The sequence below is a fragment of the Bacillus rossius genome, chromosome 2, assembly GCF_032445375.1.
Source record: "Bacillus rossius redtenbacheri isolate Brsri chromosome 2, Brsri_v3, whole genome shotgun sequence".
Taxonomy (NCBI): domain Eukaryota; kingdom Metazoa; phylum Arthropoda; class Insecta; order Phasmatodea; family Bacillidae; genus Bacillus; species Bacillus rossius.
Window position 1 is genome coordinate 122,308,405 of NC_086331.1, and position 19,504 is coordinate 122,327,908.

Consider the following 19,504-nt stretch of genomic DNA (forward strand, 5'->3'; position numbering starts at 1 on the left):
CTTCTTTCCTCCGACCATTTTATTATTGACAAAAATTGAACAGTTAATGCAAAAAAGTCCTTTTTTAACTTGTGAGAAAACCAGCCAAGGATACTGTTCAAAATGATTATCGTGCACCTGTCTGCGTTCAACCCGTCCTCTCTTGTGGTGCTCAGAAGTAGGAAAGATATAACCTTTTTCAGGTTTCCTTGGAGCTGTGAGAAGATTGTATATTATATCATCACTAAGTTTTCCCGACGATAATATATCTATGTAATTTCCAATATCCATGGGATTACAGGAATCGGTACCAATATTCGATGAACTCTGTTGCAGAGGTTTTAACGAAGTGCTGGATTCTGCCTGTATATCTGGGTCTTCTGGTGGTTTTTTTGCGGCTAAAACATGACCGGGATCTACAGATATTTCCATTTTTCGTTTCCTTATTATAAAACGATCCATTTCAAATATTCTCTAGAACTTTACTTTCATTATGAGTATATGCGGACTGTATGAAATATTTATTTAAACTAAATTCTGAATAAATAACTGTCAGAGTTTGATTGTGGATTGGCACTATTATATTATTACTGAGAAATTAGTATATATTAATTAACACTATTGTACTGAATCACTACTTGAAATACTTGATACTGATCACTCTTGTCTTGAATAATCTTCACACTTGCAACCACTAGAACGATGAACGATTCACTCATAAGTCTTAACACGTCGGCTTCGGATTATAACTTAACTTCCTGTTCCTACTTGGCAAACAACCCGTTTTTATACCACTACGTATCGAGAGTTCTCGGTACAATTATCAGTAGAATGTTCGCGAATTTCCTCGAACATATGCCAGACAGCATGACGTATCGAAATCACTAGAAAGAATGTTCGCAACTTTTCTCGAACATGCTAACATCCCCATCATCACAGGTAGTACCTATGCAAGTACAACTACTCGACTGAGGTGACGAATAAATTGTGTGTAGATAGATACGCGGGCGGCGGCATGGTCGGCAACTGTTTTTGTTTTAATCGCGAATAAAACGGTCCGATTCATGATCGATATCCGATATGCAGTGAAGATAACGGCTGTTACCGTCGCCGCTCAAGTGGAGTGGAGAAAGGAAAATAAAGGAGGGTGGGAAGGAAGAAGGGAAGAGGCGTCTACATTCTCCCTGCGTAAGCTGATGCGGTTTCTGAAAGGAAATATCCGAGTGTCGCATGCCACAGATAAATTACTGTGAGGAGTTTTCCATTTGTCTTCAACCCGTATGCACACGTAAATTTGACACACGTTTTATCCCGCCGCTAAAAGACATCTTGAGCTATTGGTGTAAAACAAATCAAGTCACATGCAAAGCTTAATAAAACTTTATTCAAACTGTTTCAAAGACATGAAGTCGTTAAAGGTAAGTGTATGAATGTGTATTGTATAACATCGGCGGCCGGGTGCACGCCCTCCCCTTGCCAAGAACCATGCTTGGTGCTGGGCTGCCCTGGTCGGGAGGGGGGGGGGGGGCGGGGGCGCGCCCCCTGCGCCACCCCTATGAATCCGCCACTGTCCCACATAGGGATGATATATATATATATATATATATATATATATATAATAAAAAGTAAATCACATAGGGATGAAGCATATAAAAAATAATTTTAATGCCTCACATTTTTAAATAAATATATATATATATATTTAAATATATATATATATATATTTAAATATATATATATATGCTATCGTAATTCAGAGACGTTAGTTAACTTGAAAATCAGACATTTACAGCTGAAATCTTGCTGAATAGTTTTACAAAAATATTTTATTTTCATTTGCATTTTTTCTTGATCAATTCTGTTTACAGTTGGAAATTCATTTATTAAATATTAAAGAGTAGTTGAGATAAACTACTACTTTGCGGACCACCTAATACCATGAAATTGCATTTGCAAATTTAACTGAAAAGCATCTATTTGTAACATTATTTCAAACATATATACACCACGCATTGCTTGACGAGACCTAAAATGGATAATTTTTTAACCATAAGATTGCGTTGAAAAAAATCAAAGGCTTTGTTCATGTTGAAATTAATATAATATTTTATTTATATACCTACGGATGTTATACTGGTGTGTGTTAAATAAGATCTTCTTTATCGAAACCTATGTGGTTTTTCAGAAATATTCCTTTAAGAATAAAATTCATGTACCTATAAATATTTTTCTTCGAAAAGGCATCACTTAAAAGTTTGTGGCTAAAATTTAACTATCAATAATACTTGAAGAAAATATACACCGAAAAATGGTTGAACATACAACTGATACACACTTAATTCAAATATTTTAATGAGTTTTATTTAAAACATGGTGAAATTACAATGCTGCAGTTACTAAAACGCTACAAAACTACAAAAAATATTTTTGCAAAACTCCGTTCCCCCGGAGAAACCCCCGGAATGGCCACCGCATGGGGAGCCCAAGAAAAGAAACGGGCTCCCCATTTGGAAGCCACCTGGAAGGTTTTTTTCTGTTCCACCCACCGTTTCTTTGGTAGCCTGACTTGTTACAAGGGATTGTATTCCTACCAGAGAAAATGCCACCATTTTGTCTGGGCAATCCGCCTTGGAGGAGCCGGGGCGCGAACCCGGGTCCTACAAGTCACAAGGCAGGCGCTCTACCCCAGAACCAGAGTGGTAGAGCGGATACTTGCAGTCTTCTTAACACTGACATGATGTTATTCCACGAGTTTACTGTAGTTTCGTGTGTCATTAACACGTGCAGTACGTGCGGTAACATCTAACCTCGTTAACGAACAAATTTATGTGTTCTTATGTTGTTCGTTCAACATGAGTTACGTAATTTCAAACAGTGAAATATAATTTGTATAACTAGTCTGGAAATTTTTTAGGTGATTTCCTGCAATCAAAATTACAGTCCCGACGTACAATAATTATATAGAAATATAGACTAGTATATAAATATGTAAGAGTTGATATGCAACTGTCGAAGGCAAAGTTATTTTGAAATATCTAAATGTTAGATATTAAAAGAGTGTTTTGAGTTGAAATATGTGTGTGCTTTCAAGCATGAAGTTATTGTATGTATAAACAAAAAATTTAACTTTTTTATATCACATTCGGTTTTGTTTTGTTTTGCCGTGCTTAATATGCGCAGCTAATACTGGAAAGCTATTCAAACAACTGTTTGCAAATAGGCGTTTTCAAAATATTAAAATCATTACTAAATCTATGATAGTGTTGGAGATGTCAAATTCAAAGATACATTTTCATACTGACATCGCCGGTATTTCAGGTAATGATAGTACTGACCTTAAATCGATCAGTTTGTGAAGACAACAGTTTTGTGAGATTTGCTTACTTATTTATAAATGTACATATTATTTTAATAAAGCTATATTTTATTGGAGCTTTCAGTATTCCTGAGTACAAAATTCTTTGTAAAAGCTTACCTCAGGGTTAATTTTTTTTTATATTTGTGCACTTCGCAGTGGCATTTCTATTTAATTATTTGTAAATTTAATTGTAACAAAAGTTGGAATACGACGTTTGAAATATTTTGGTTGTGTAATATTTCTACGTGTAGGCCCAATAGTATAAAACATGTTTTATGTTTTAACTGTTACAGTAATAAGAGTTCATTTATTGGTTGTGTATGTTTATTTCCGTCCAAAAAAAATATATATATTTTGTTTAAAGCTTTCACTGTTATGAAAACGAAAATGAAGCACATTTGGAACCACAATCAATGAAAAGGAAGAACAATCTGAAGCTCAATCATCGAAAATGAAGAACAATCGGAAGCACAATCACTGTCCCGCCTCACCCTGCACTCGTGCTGGTCAGTGCCAGAGTCGCGTGACCCCAGCTGTTCCTGTCTCGTCCCCGAGAGAACTCGCGGCTGTCGCACTGCTGAGCGCCGAGCCTGCCTGCCTGCACGCACTTGGAGGCCCTGGTCGACCTGCTGTGAGCCCCGGGCAGCGCGCACTGCGGGGAGTGGCGTCCCCCCTCCCAGGCATAACATTGGTTAAAACTACAACGATCAGGGAACGAAGAAAAATACTATGATTTTGACGTGGAAGGCAATTTAAAAAAACGAATGATAACCAAATCGGGGGATACAGTTCGGTGTTGCAGCTTCATATCTATCATCACCATCTAAAATTTAATTACACCATTGGATAGCTAAGGATCAAAGAATTCGTTACGCTAATATACAGGACTGCGACGCATATCGCGCGGGAAGCGGCACCTTTTTCAGGTAATTTTGCTACGTTCGAAATTTCCATTTGATATAACTTTTGAGTCGGAGAAACTACGACGCGACGTTCGTTTGAGTTTAAATCTTCAGCTCTCGTCATAATCTATCGATTGCATTTTTAAAACATTAGCTACTGAAAAATTGTTACAGTGAATATATATCGTGTTAAAATAAAAAAAATAGCGTATTTTATATTTTGTATAGAAAATATTGCCTGTTACGTACACGTATTCACGTACAACACACGACCATGTCCATGACACAGCCACACCCCATTTTTTTCACTATCCATATTGACATTAACTAATGTTATTGAAATATAGTTACCAAAACTAATTAAAATATATATTAAAATATAAAGTAGGATATAGCCAGCTGCATCTCAGTTGTCACTGGTTACACCTAGATGTGGTTTCTATTTGATGATCCTGACAACATCCGCGGTGTTTGTTTCTTGGCAAATTTTTCTAAACGGCGTTGACTTCGCGAATGCTCAGATTACAAATTTGTTTTCGTGCGGAATTGTGCTTTTTATGTAGTTCAATTTTGCTTTAAGTAGTGAAATTGACGGAAAAGTTAATTGATAGATTACGAAAATGTACATTTTTATGGATTAAATTGATGAAAGAATATATAAAGAAGGATATGTATGCAGGAAAAAGTATAAAAAAATATATAGAGCAATAAATGCCAATAAAATGCGAAAACCTACGAACAATTTCCGAGGAAGTGTTCGTATTGCGTACGTGTGTGGGTACTTGCTATGTACGCATTTATAAATAGGTAACACCTGATTTTAGAAACTTGCAGTATTTTTGTTTTAATATAAAGGACATTTATGTAGTTTTGATAGTTTCATTGAATTCTTTGAAAAGGGATCTCTAAAACAATGTGAGCGAGAATCTAAGTTCTCGCTAGATCTAAGTAACATTTGTGTGTACTGTGCGTCCAGTGTGTGTACTGTGAGTACTGTCTGTCCAGTGTGCGATCAGTGTGTGTACTGTGCGTTCAGTTTGTGTATTGTGTGTTTTCTGTGCGTCCAGTGTATGTACTGTGTGTACTATGCGTCTAGTGCGTGTTCTGTGTGTGTGTGTGTGCAGAGTGTTCTTTTCTTTTGTTGAATGTGTGTCGTTTCGTTAAATGACCGTCGTTAAATCTGTAGTGAAATCTTTGTGCTTTTGTAAGCCTTCAACATGTTCCATCGGTCTAAATTCTTGTAATTGATTTTATCGATACACGATACTTTAGTTCTGCCAGTTCGAAGACTTTGTCTTGACTGCTTGAAATATGTTATATTAGCTATCGACGAAGAAGGTTTTGTGGTTCGGAGACATGTGGTTTATACGTCTGACATTGTACGTGACCTGGTCTCGTGGTCTGAAGACACTTGGCCTATGCGTATAGCATTTTACATGAACTGGTTGTAATGTATTTCATGCATTGCAAAAAATATACATCCATGTTAGGCAGTGCGACAACGTAAATATTTCGTCGGGCAGGTATCTTCTCTAGTGTTGTTTTTCGTAGAGTGAATGATTAATAAACTCCACGGGAAACAGAACTTAAAATTTATTTTTAACTTTAGTTATCCTTATCACTGGCCGAGAATCAAACCAAAAACGGAAATCCATGATTTGATGAATTTTGGAATTTTTTTAGAATTTCTAGGTCAATAAATACACATTTACAAGATGGCAGACATATCGGCTTTCTAGAGTTTGGTATGTAAGGAAAGTAAGCCGCTTTTAGGATGTTGAACAAGATTTATTGAAATTATTATTTTTTAAATAAAATTATTTTTTGCATCGATCAAGTAATGAACCAAGGACAGGAATCGATCGATTAAATAATTAAATTACTGAGTGATTTTTGATGAATTTTTAAATTTTTCCCAAAATTATAGCTAAATAAATACAGATTTCCAAGATGTTGTCCAAATGTAAGATGGTGGGTGCCACAGTAATAATAAATAATTACTACACCCTAGTTGCTAAGAATTAAACTAATATGGCAGCAACACACTCTAGCAGATGGCATGTGCACTATGTGACACTAGCGCTCCTAGTGACAAGTATTGAAAACAAGATGGTGGCGACATCCTCTAGTAGGCAGTGTGTGTTAACTCCTGGAACTGAGTACTGAAAACCAGATGGTGGATCCAAAACGGTCAACGGGGTCAAGTAAAGGTCAAAGACCAAGGTCAATGTCAAAGTCAAAGGTCAAGGTCAAATGTAAAGGTAAAAGCCAAGGGCAAATGTCAAGGTCAAGGTAAAGGTTAGAGGTCAAGATCAAAGTCAAAGGTAAAGTACAAGGTCAACGGTCATGTTAAAAGGTCTAGTGGGTAAAAATAAAACTAACATGTCGGCAGTACACTCCAGCAGACGAAAACAAGATGGCGGACATGCCATACTAGCAAGAGATATATAGGGGGCGCGGAAGAATGCCATATCGGAAATCTACCATGATGGAAGTATTCCGCCTGGTCTCTTCGAAAAAGGCGGAAAAGTACCATAATGGAAATCTGCCATAAGTTCAAAGGACGAGGTGGAATTCTACCATATTTCCTTATACACTCCATGAAATGAGTACACCTGCTTTGCTCTCGAAGTAGTGTATAGAATACGTCTCTAGGTAGCACTGTTAACCCCACGGTTACTTTCTGTAGTTCCAGTCATAAATCAAATCAACAGATCGCGCACTAATATAAACAAATTTTTCCAAAAATCGGTTTAGGAAGCAGCACTGTATACTTATAGCCACGATCTGTAAACATAAAAATATGGTACTTTTCCTCCTGTTTTGATGGGGGAGGTGGGGTGACGGAAGACTGCCATAATGGAAGACTACCATACTGGAAAATACTACCATAATCGAATAATTCCGTCTGGGGGCGACGGAAAACTACCATAAGTGAAAACGCGACCATACAGTCCTAATAATCGAACGACATGAGTAAATTATGTCTATTATCTTAATCAGAATTTGAATAAATAAGCAGCATACAAACCTTGTGATTCTAGTTAATGTTTTAACTCCAGGTCACTAGTTGAAATGAAATGCAATCTAGTGACTGAAAATCTCAATTCCCTGACAACCGACGGTTAAGTAAGTAAAATATTGCATTATTTATATCATATGTTTAAAATGCCACGACAGATCGCCACTATCACGTGTATAACCATTTAAAATACTGAGGTGGCAATTCAAATTATTTAATTTTACATCACGTCTATCAAAAGAACGATAAAATAAACTTAAACATGAATTATTTCACAGAAAAAAATATGTTTACGTTAGTACATATTTAATAATACCCACATTATGTTTCTGATGGGCTTTTGGGGTTCACTTTTCGTAGGCTGACTTTACTGCTACCTTACTTCTTAATGGCTGTGGTAGTGTTTTTGTCATGTTGGGGATGTTACAGGGTATTGTGATTCCAGTATTATGTTTTTAGCATGTGCTGTGAAAACCATTAGAAGAGTATTTTAACATATAGATGTACAGAAAAAAATTGGTTGTCTGTAAAGTCGGTTTACGGACGATAGTTTAACGTGACGTCATAACAAAACATTGATGAAATGATTGATCCAGAAGAAAAGGAGATATCATATTCGGCCTGAGACTGAGCCGTAATAGGTTTTTGCAACCAAACCAGTTAGGCATTAAAAATATTATATTCTTTGAGGAAGATTTTTTTTTATCTTTTGTATGATAAAATCTACCTCTGCATACTTTTATGAATAAAATTGAATCATTTTTATTGAATTATCACTATTTTGTATGGATACAAAGGAGTGAAATGAAATGTACAATTTATTTAATAAATTTACTTTTATTTGCATTCATTAATTCAAATATATTTTTTACCTTTGAAATGTTGCGTGCGCCGTATTTATTTTTACAAGTACAAAAAAAAATTCGCAGCTGCTGGGATTCGAACCGACAACCTTTGGATTGGAAATCAAATTCAAATTCAAAAAGCTTTTTATTATGTCTTTTTCATACATTAGCACTTTTACACGATACACTTGACATGCCAGCACTCTGTGCTCTTTTTCCAAAAATTATATACAATTTAAAAGGTGAACATTGGTTTTACATATTATATACAGATGAACAGAAGTTTCAATTGATTGTCTTTGAAGGAAAACGTTTAAAAACCTTCATTATATGTCTGGAGCCATTGGCTCAATGTTTGTGGTAGTTAGCGATGCTGACCGCACGGCCACGAGGCCATACTTGAAAAATAATAGTTTCAGTTGTTCTATACATATTTATAAAAATTTTGTTCTTGGTAGGGGAATAATATTATTTCGTTTTTATAACACGATTTTATAACAAATACGCATCCCAAATACACCAAACTTATTTATAATGTGTTACAATATTTTTTAAATCATTGTGCAAAAGATACCGGGTGTAATTTGAATTATTATGTGTAACTGTAAAACACCATTGTTGGTTCAAAACGTATTTGAATATTCAACATTAGTTTTAAATAACCGTACAGATTGTGCTGAAAATCGGTGGACGATCGTTAAATTACATAATATTAATAATTCAAACGACGAAAATATGATTGAAAAGTCAAATCGATGGTTGTTCCAATCGAGTGGAAGAGAGATGCCACGCATGCGTACAATGAGCAAACAGGACACATCCGTAGTGGGACATCCGTAGTGGGACACTTTTTCGTGCGTGCAGCCGGCGTTCATCGATTTATTAGACGTTGTCACGTCAAAAACAATTGCAATTAAGAATAGATAAAACAATCGCAGCATTTCTAACCTGTGAATTGCGAATACGGAATATTTGTTATACGTTACTTGAGAACGATTTACGTTTGCTGTTTAAGTTTTACTGATTAAGTAGTAATGAAATTAGACCTATATTTTAACTCAATGACTAAGAAATCATTCAGAAATACTGTAATGAGCTGGTTAAGTGAAAACATTTCAGAATATTAATTTATGAAAGCCTTGAAATCATTTTTGTGTATGTTTACCAGGGGAATAACCTATTTCCGATATTATTTTGCTTCTTATTCTGAAATTATTGCCTGTCCGTAAACAGATTAATGGACGGCAAAACACAACGCCACAGTAGAGCGACAATGTGAAAGGAAGTAGCCGTGACGTATAGTACGGAACCATCCTACCAATTTTCTAGAAAAATCGGTGGGGTTGTATCGAGACTCACGGCCGTTGGTTTCACGTGAAACTTCTATGTCAGCAAGTCACGTTTAGTGTAATGGTTTAAAATAAGAACAATAAAAACGAGAAATTGACTACGTACTAAAAAATTTAATTTAAAACAGACACTAAATGGTAGCTTACTATTAATTTCAATTAATATTCGACGAAAATTCAGTTTAACATTGGCCTGTGATATGATAAATGAGATACCGAAGGCACAATTTCAAAATTAATGTTTTTTGGTGAACGTACAATCTGTATTGCCCAGTGTTGTCAGTTCTCTATACACAATCACACGAATCACGGCGCTATCACATCTGAGTCGTGAGCTACACTGAACAGAAATTTTTTCCAAACCTAAATTAAAACTAAGTGTATTTGGGAGGTCTAGGTAAGGAAGACTTAAGTGCGTCTCAGGCCGAAGCCTATATAGTTAGAAAAATGTTAAAGGAAGATGATACACACCTTTTAGTCAGACTTTTTCTGGTATCCATATGTTTCGCTGTGAATTTTTAGACGTTTCACGTCAAAATGATATGATAATTAGGTACCTGTCGGGATTTGAACCTATGTTCTCTGGAATAAGAATATAGTGTCTTACGACTCGGTTCATAAACCTCTATAGTGTATATTTTCTCATCATCAGATTGCCTTGTAGTGATTCCTTATGCTACAGGCGTGAGTGTACGATTATCGCATAACAGTACAAATACATAGTTTCAGACTATAGTACTCCATGTAGGCTATCATCACATCATGTCTTAAAAAATTATTGACATCTAATATTATAAGTACAACTATCAAATAGTACGGTCTCCTAAATTTTAATTCACGTCTTTTGAGTATATCCTGTACTAGTGCGTGTAACTAAATGTGATTTTGTTTACACATTTACCATGGGTGTAGACAGTATTTGTGGAATGGGAGGGCAGAAGCCAGTCCCTCCTCCGGAAACTCTTTTACAAAGAGAATGCTTGAAAATACATTTTTAAGGTTAGTTGACGATCCCTTAAGTACTTTTTGAAATTCCTGCCATTGTAATTTTTGTAAAATAAAATTCTTTGCCTAAATTAATCTGGCAACCCTACTTTCCCCCTTTTTTTTTACTACGCTCTTGACACTTATTATTACAGAAACAGGTTCCTCTTTTGAATAAGCTTCTCTGCACTAATACCTGTGCATTGTTAACAGAAGTGTAAACAAATATACACATAAAACAAACAAAACACAAATCTGTTTAAAGAAAGTCAGTATCTATGTGAATATCAACTAATTCAGTATAGTTCATTAAATAAAATTTCCACTGACAAACAACATTTTAAATAATAGGTAACTTAATTCAAGATGTAGTTTCGGACAAACGCCATTACTAATTAAACTGTATGTCATGACAAACATCAGTCTGTTTGTGCCTTAAGATCTCTTTCCCGAAACGTCGCCACTGTTCTCTTAGGAATCATATACTGTGTTAGTCTGCGCTATCATCGTTGTGGTTTTCAAAATATCTGTTTTTTTCGCTCGACTGTTGCTTACGATGTTTGTCTGTGCTGTCATCACTGTTTCTTCACATAGATGGGATCACTTGTGCATCCCTGTATAGACGTTGTTTTTTCAATTTTTATCTGTTAAGTTTCATCGTTGATTTATTCTGTTTGCCGTTGTGCACCGTAAATTTTATTTGTAAAAGGAATATAAATATTCATGCAACCTTAACTATTTGTTCATTTACATGAAAATAACTATCACTACAAAATAGTATTACCATTTATACTTCGTGTAGCCCCAGTACCTCCAATATTTAGTTTTTGCAAACAGTTGTTTTAATAGCTTTCCAGGGATTAGCTGTGCATGTTAAGCACGGTAAAACAAAAGAGCCAACAGTAATATGACAAAGTTAACTTTTCTGTGGCTTTAAAACCAAATAAATAAAATGTTTATACAATAACTTCATGCTTGTAAGCACACGCATATTTTAACTAAACACACTCTTTTAATATCTAACATTTATTTCAAAATAACGTTACCATCGACAGTGCAAGCTCTTACATATGTTTTTACTAGTCTATATTTTTATATAGTTATTGTACAGCGGGATTGTAAGTTTGTTTGCAGGAAAGTTACTAAAAAATTACCAGACTAGTTATACAAATTATATTTCAGTGTTATGAAATTACATAATTCACGCTGAACGAACAACATAAGAACACATAAATTTGTTCGTTACCGAGGTTAGATGTTACCGCACGTACTTCACGTGTTAATGACACACGACTCTACAGTAAACTCGTGGAATAACATCATGTCAGTGTTAAGAAGACTGCAAGTATCCGCTCTACCACTCTGGTTCTGGGGTAGAGCGCCTGCCTTGTGACTTGTAGGACCCGGGTTCGCGCCCCGGCTCCTCCAAGGCGGATTGCCCAGACAAAATGGTGGCATTTTCTCTGGTAGGAATACAATCCCTTGTAACAAGTCAGGCTACCAAAGAAACGGTGGGTGGAACAGAAAAAAACCTTCCAGGTGGCTTCCAAATGGGGAGCCCGTTTCTTTTCTTGGGCTCCCCATGCGGTGGCCATTCCGGGGGTTTCTCCGGGGGAACGGAGTTTTGCAAAAATATTTTTGTAGTTTTGTAGCGTTTTAGTTTTTAGTAACTGTAGCATTATCATTCCAAAATGATATAAATAAAGCTTTAGCAAACATTAAAAAAAAATTGCTTTTGTAGAAAAATATTTTAATTAAGTGTGCATCAGTCATTGAGTAGTTGTGTGTTCAACCATTTATCGGTATATATATTCTTGACGGTTAAATTCTAATCATAAACCTTTGTTTAGTAGTATTTAAGCAGTTTTTGACGAAAAAATATTTGTAGGCACATGAATTTTATTCTTAAAAATAGGTATTATTTCTGTAAAACCACATAGTTTTTAATCAGGAATATCGTCTTTAACACACGCTGTGTGTACCAGTATAAATCCAGATGTAAATAAAATATTCTATTTATTTCAACATGAGCAAAGCCTTTGATACTTTCCAACGCAATCTTATGGTTAATACTTGTCCATTTTAGGTCTCGTCAAGCAATGCGTGGTATATATATGTTTGAAATTATCTTACAAATAGACACTTTGCAGTTAAATTTGCAAATTTAATTTAATGGTATGAGGTGTTCCGCAAAGTTGTAGTTTATCTCAACTTCTCTTTAATATTTAATAAATGATATTCCAACTGTAATCAGAATTGATCAAGAAAATATTCTGACGAAAAAAATAATAATAAGAAAATATGTTTGTGAAACTATTCAGCAAGATTTAAGCTGTCCAGATCTGATTTTCAAGTTAAAAAACGTCTATGAATTACGATTGCATTTATTGTATAACGTATAACCTTTAGTAAAAAAAACTAATTCAATTCATCTGAATGGTCACATAGTAATTAATGACATTAAACTTGTTGTTTTCTTTTAAGACATTCGAGTTACATTGGAAGCAAAGCTTTTTTTTCACCAACGTGCAGATAATTCTGTTGGCAACACATTTAGATCTTAAGGCTTTGTAACCTTCTCTGCATCTACTAATTTTAGTTCGAATAGTATTGAAAGTATGCAGAAAAGGTTCTTATATTAATATTTTATATTTTGAATGCATTTAAATTATTTTTATATGCTTCCTTTCTATTTAAACTATTTGTATTTTCTATTTATTAGACGATCAATAAGTGATGCACTTTTTATTATAAACATTTTATTACCATTTTTGTTGGTTCAGACATAATGAATGACTCTGTTTCGATTAAGAATTCCAACATGCAATTACAGAATTAGTGACACTTTTAAAACCATTTGTAACAATAAAATGTGTAAAAAAAATGATAACTCCTTTTGAATAATCTACAAATATCCATTGGTAAAACTTTTTTAATCTACATATTTATTATACACTATTTCGGTAACCAAAGTTGGTTAACTGAACTTTATCTATCTGTGTGTTGTGTTGTTTCGTGTTTTGTCGCTTTGATGTATATCTTGTGTTAATGGTTTTTTTTGTTATTTTATGTAATAATTCGTTTATAGGTGCTGTAAGGCACAAAAACTGAATTTCAATTAGATCTGACTGTTTTAATGAAGCAGGATAATATGCTACGCATAGCTTTAAAGTTAACCTGAGAAACAGCTAGAGTGTTAGCAGCGCTACCTACCGAGTATTCTATACACTACTTCGAGGACAATGCTGCTGTACTCTTCCATGGAGGGTGAAAGAAAATATGGCAGAATTCCGTCTCGTCCTTTTGACATATGGCAAATTTCCGTTATGATACTTTTCCGCTTTATTCGAAAAGGCCAGGCGGAATACTGTCATTATGGTAGACTTCCGTCGCCCCGATATATGTATATACCTTGGTATTAGTAGTGGGAGGTAAGTCTGTCAGTGGCTTCCATGGAGGAAGGATCTGCCTTTTTTTTTCATTCATGCCCTCACCGGGTTTTTCTACCAAGAATGTGTTTGTTTTATTAATATTTGATTAATTAATTTTTGACTTGACAACGTCTAATAAATCGATGAACGCCGGCTGCACACACGAAAAAGTGTCCCGTTACGCTCATTGTACGCTTGAGCCGCATCTATCTCTCGTCCACTCGATTGGAACAACCATCGATTTGACTTTTTCGAGGCACATTAAACTTGAAACACTCCCATTCGTTTCTTACTTTTCCTATCATCGTCCTATCCTTAACAGAATAACACAGATTGGAAGAAGTTAAATAGCAAACATGTATAAAAGTTATAGTTAAAATAATCTCTTCGTTAAAGTAATAAACATATTTGAATTAATGAGTGCATATAAAAGTAAATTTATCAATTAAATTGTAGATTTCATTTCACTCCTTATTTGTATCCATACAAAATAGTGATAATTCAATAAAAATTATTCAATTTTATTTATAAAATTTCATTAATTTCATTAATGTTTTGTTATGACGTTGTCACATCAAACTATCGTCCATAAACCAACTTTACAGACAACCAATTTTTTATAAATTTTTAAATTCTTCCAATTAAAATCTGATAATAATTACGGATTTTCAAGATGGTGGTCGTGACGACATAATCAAAGATGGCGGAGTGTTTTTATATAATTATTTATTAGTTTTTATAAATTTTTTCCTATTTTCTAGAATAAAAAAATTGGTTGTCTGTAAAGTCGGTTTACGGACGATAGTTTAACGTGACGTCATAACAAAACATTGATATAATGATTGCATACTTTTATGAATAAAATTGAATAATCACTATTTTGTATGGATACAAAGAAGGAGTGAAATGAAATCTGCAATTTAATTGATAAATTTACTTTTATTTGCACTCATTAATTCAAATATGTTTATTACTTTAACGAAGAGATTATTTTAACTATAACTTTATACATGTTTACTATTTAACTTCTTCCAATATGTGTTATTCTGTTAAGGATAGGACGATGATAGGAAAAGTAGAAAACGAATGGGAGTGTTTCGAGTTTAATGTGCCTCGAAAAAGTCAAATCGATGGTTGTTCAAATCGAGTGAAAGTGCGGCGCAAGCGTACAATGAGCGTAACGGGACAATGTGCGTAACGGGACACTTTTTCGTGGGTGCAGCCGGCGTTCATCGATTTATTAGACGTTGTCACGTCAAAAATACGGATTTTCAACATTAGGGAGTGGAGCATTTGATTCCTATATGGCGGAAAATTCTAGAAAACAAAATGGCGGATCCAAGATGGCCACCGGGGTCAAGGTCAAAGGTCATTGTCAAGGTCATCCAATATGGCCGCCGTAACGTCACAATCCAAGATGGCGGACACCGACACCTCACGTGGATCTGCGCTCGGCGGAACAATGTCAAAAATCATTAATCCACAGCCGGAAGCCAGGGCTCGGAGCCCCATTTGTATACTACTAAAGGTTTTTTGAAATAAGTCTAAACAAAGGTACCAGTTTTTTTGTACTCAGGAAATCTGGTTTGTGGAATCCCATAATTTTGATGGTAAATTAAAATTGTGGAACCCCATAATTTTGATGATAAATTAAAATTTATTTCCTTCTCGGTCACAATCAATCGACATTGACAAGTGATATTGCGGTTCTATCTGTGATGATGTGATTTTCAAGTAGTCCAGATGCCTGGCGATGCATTTTGTGATTATACTTGACAAAATTACACAGATGTTGCGTAACCCTTTTATAAAAAAAACGTACAGCTATTCTGTCGTAACGAGTTATTACGTTAGTTTTTCTTTTCAAATAGGGTCTTGCTCCTACGACCAGGCTGTGATTACCAGGTGCTTTCCATCAAAGTAGCCTCAGCTGTTCCAGAGAAATCTGATGATGTTTTTGTGAAGATAATGTTGATAGTCAGTTAAAAGCCACAAAAAATACAGATATTCGTTAGCTAGCGGTAGAAATGAAGGAAAAAGGAGTGGCACGGAACGAGCTCACTGGAGCGAGACGCTCGGTCTGGCCCGACGAGCGGCAGGGGGTGAGTCTTGTGTTTTGCCTCGCAGGGAGGCGCAGGTGAAGGGTGGCCTATTTCCCGCCAGCTTCCTGCTGTCTCCCGGCGCGGGGCAAAAATACTCGAAACTAGGCTGGCGTTGGTAACGTCCACTTTCCACCCACAATTCTCCTCCGCGGCCGGGCCGGACACAGGGTTTCTAATTGGCTGGAGAGCGCGCAACCGCGCGACTGCCCGGCGCGGCGGACAACTTGCCGCTTTCTTCGCCTCCGCCTATTTCCCGGCTAAAAACACACCCCCCGCTTTCCCGGCGGCCGTGTTCCGCGCCGTCAGACGCGACTTCTTGCCGCTGCCCGCCGCGGCAACAAACCCCCGCAAAAAGCACGCTGTCCGAGACGACCAGGTGGCGTGATCAGTCCCCACCCGGGGCAACAACTCGTCTTGCCCTCCACCAACCCTCCTTTTCCCTACGCTGCGCGCGCACCGTGCAACGAAATGTTCACATGAAAATGGCGGACCCGTGTGCATGAACATAATCCCAGATGTAGTCACTTTCGTCAAAATTAGGGCACATACCAAACGTATTGGTGTGCCAAAAGAAACTTTATGATAGTGAAACTACCCTGGAATATATTTGGTAAACTAAAATAGTCATAGTAAAGAGTAATTTCAAGAATATTGGTATTACAACAATTTAATACATATTCTCCATATAATTTTCTGTCAGGCTACGTAGCACAGTGGAACAGTTCTAAGGGAACATATTTTTTTTTAAATTTCAAATTACTGGATTATACTTGCTTAAAGCAAATATATATGAAAACATTTTATTTGTACATCGTATTGCTATAATATTATTAATTAAATAGCTCAGGTCATTGGATTGATTATTTCATACTATATAGGCCTATATAATAAATTTTTACTTAAAGTAATATTAAATTAATTACGTTTGTTAGGAAATGAATTTCCATGAATTTGCATAGGTAATATAAAATAAAACTTTATACTATGTTTTATACTAAATAATTTATAGTCATTCAACATGTGCAGAAACTATAAAGTATCAGCTTTTTAATTATTTTTTAACAAGGTGGGCTGTATTTTAATAAATGTGCTTGTAAAAAATAAGGTTTATTTTTATTGGAGACGTTTGATTGCATAGTTTAATCTTTCGCCCTGCAAATCGAATGATTCGATAGTCGACGTGGCTGCCCCGGCAGCGAACTCTAGCGTGTGAGTCATGTTCGAAAATTTATTGATTGATATTTAATACTGGTTCTTAAGTAAAAACATTTATTTATTATTAATATTAGTAATAGAAATTGTGTTTATAAACTGTTTCTAGTGTATTTATATAAGGTTATGTTCCAGGATGTATAATTTATTTGCATTATAAATTATTACATTATTATGTGATAAATAATTACAATTAATAAACTAAAATAATCATTCATCATATTTACTTATTTTACATTATTAATTAAAATTCATCTCAATTATTTTACTAAATGAAATAATTAAATTTATGCAGATTTTTATATTAATATTAAATGCTGAGTATTTATTTAGTACATTTTAATTACAATAAATTTAAAAAAAACATTCAGTGTTTTAAATGAAAAATAAGCAGGTATAACTTCTAACGCGTGTACATTAAGTACTTCAGCCATTTTTTTTCTCAAACCAACCAAAAAACTTTACAATACCTCATATCACCATCACATATTAATTCCACCAACACTATTTCAAATATATTTGTGATTCAACTTTGATGGCAAATAAATATATTTATTTGCAGTCATTTCATTTTTAATAAGGAGGGAAAGGCTCTCCATTATCTACACAAACCCTGGAAATAGTATAAAATACTGGCATTGCTTCTCCCAGTGTTGTGAGTGACATTCATTAAAGTCACTCTGCTTGGAAGGCATTCACAGGAGTCGTGACCCCAAACAGCTATATACTTGGTCATATCCTCCTACGAAATAGTGAGCACCCATTTTAATACTTCAACGTACAGTGTTACATCTACTGGAATCACAATACTTTGAATCACTAACCACTGGAACTTTATTGCCCAACGTCATTAGCAGGATCCATCCAAGGGAGAATTTTTGTTGTTGTTTCATGACACCATTGTGCACAATACATTGCTATCTTGCTTTTTGATATCGTCTTCACGGAATATTTTCTTGGAGTTCTCGCCTTAAGCCATTCCTTGCCTTGCGTTTTGAACAAACGCTTGTTTCATAATACTTGCAGTCAATAAACGGAAAATAATGTGTGATAATTAAGCAGTTTTTGACTTGGGCACTGATTATCAATATACAGACTAATAGTTTATTTTTAAGTTTGAAAACAACCACTCATTAAAATTTAGGTAAAAATTTAAATTTTAAAATTACTCTATGGATGAACTGTTGAAGGGACATGAAAATTTTGGTAGTATTATATTTTTATATTTGATACACATATACATTTCCAGAGTTATTTAAGACATTATTATTTGGAACCAAATTAAAACGGCTAATAAGTATATAATAATTTTGATCAAACATGAAACTTTTCGATGAATTTGGCACAATACCTAAAATATTTATACAAATAAAAAAGTGAAGTATATTAAGTAGTACTAATATTTTGTGTATGGAGATTTAAAATAAGAACAGATACCAATGCCTAAAATAAAAATAAATTGTTGTGTGTTTCTATTATAACTACGGAACAAAATAACAATTTAACATAGGCTTAATAATATCTGCCATAAGAATATCTGACAGATCATTTTTGCGTTTTTTACAAGCGTGCCTAACACTTGAAGTCAAATAAATCAAGAACGAATTCCATTAATTAGTAAGTTACATGTGACTAAATAGTTGCGGAACATTTTAATAAAATTACAAATTTTAAGTAAATTCATGTGCTGTTTTATATATATATATATATATATATATATATATATATATTAAATTTTAAGTGTTATAACTGTGTTTTTGTATATAATTAAAACAGCTGTCATTATCATGACTTGAAACCATTTATTTTTTTAGATGAATCAAGCCATTAGAAATAGCACCTTCACGGTCACAAACAACGCACTTTCAAGTTGATTTTTGATATGATGGGTGTTGTTGGCAACTATTGAAGTATATATGCATGTGGAAAGGGTTAGTTTTTTCTTCCGGATATGAAGGTTTGACATTATTTTGGGTTAATTGTTGTCCAATTATCACTACTATCAACACTAACCTAACGTTTTCTTATCAGTCAGCTCGTATGCCGTTTGAGATAAAAATAATCAAGTGCAGTTTCGCACTGAGGAAACCATTTTATTGATTTCTTATTTATTTATTCTTAAATTTAAGATTAACTCTGGCTATAGTGTATGGTACCGATATGAATATAATATTGATTTTACTAATAGGTACTTGTAGAATGATGCAAATCTATTTGGTTTATTTTACCATTCTTATGAAGGAAAAAATATAATTACGGTAATAAGTTTTTGTGCGGAACCTTCAAAATGCTCTCACTAACTTTTCAAGGCATTTAGAGC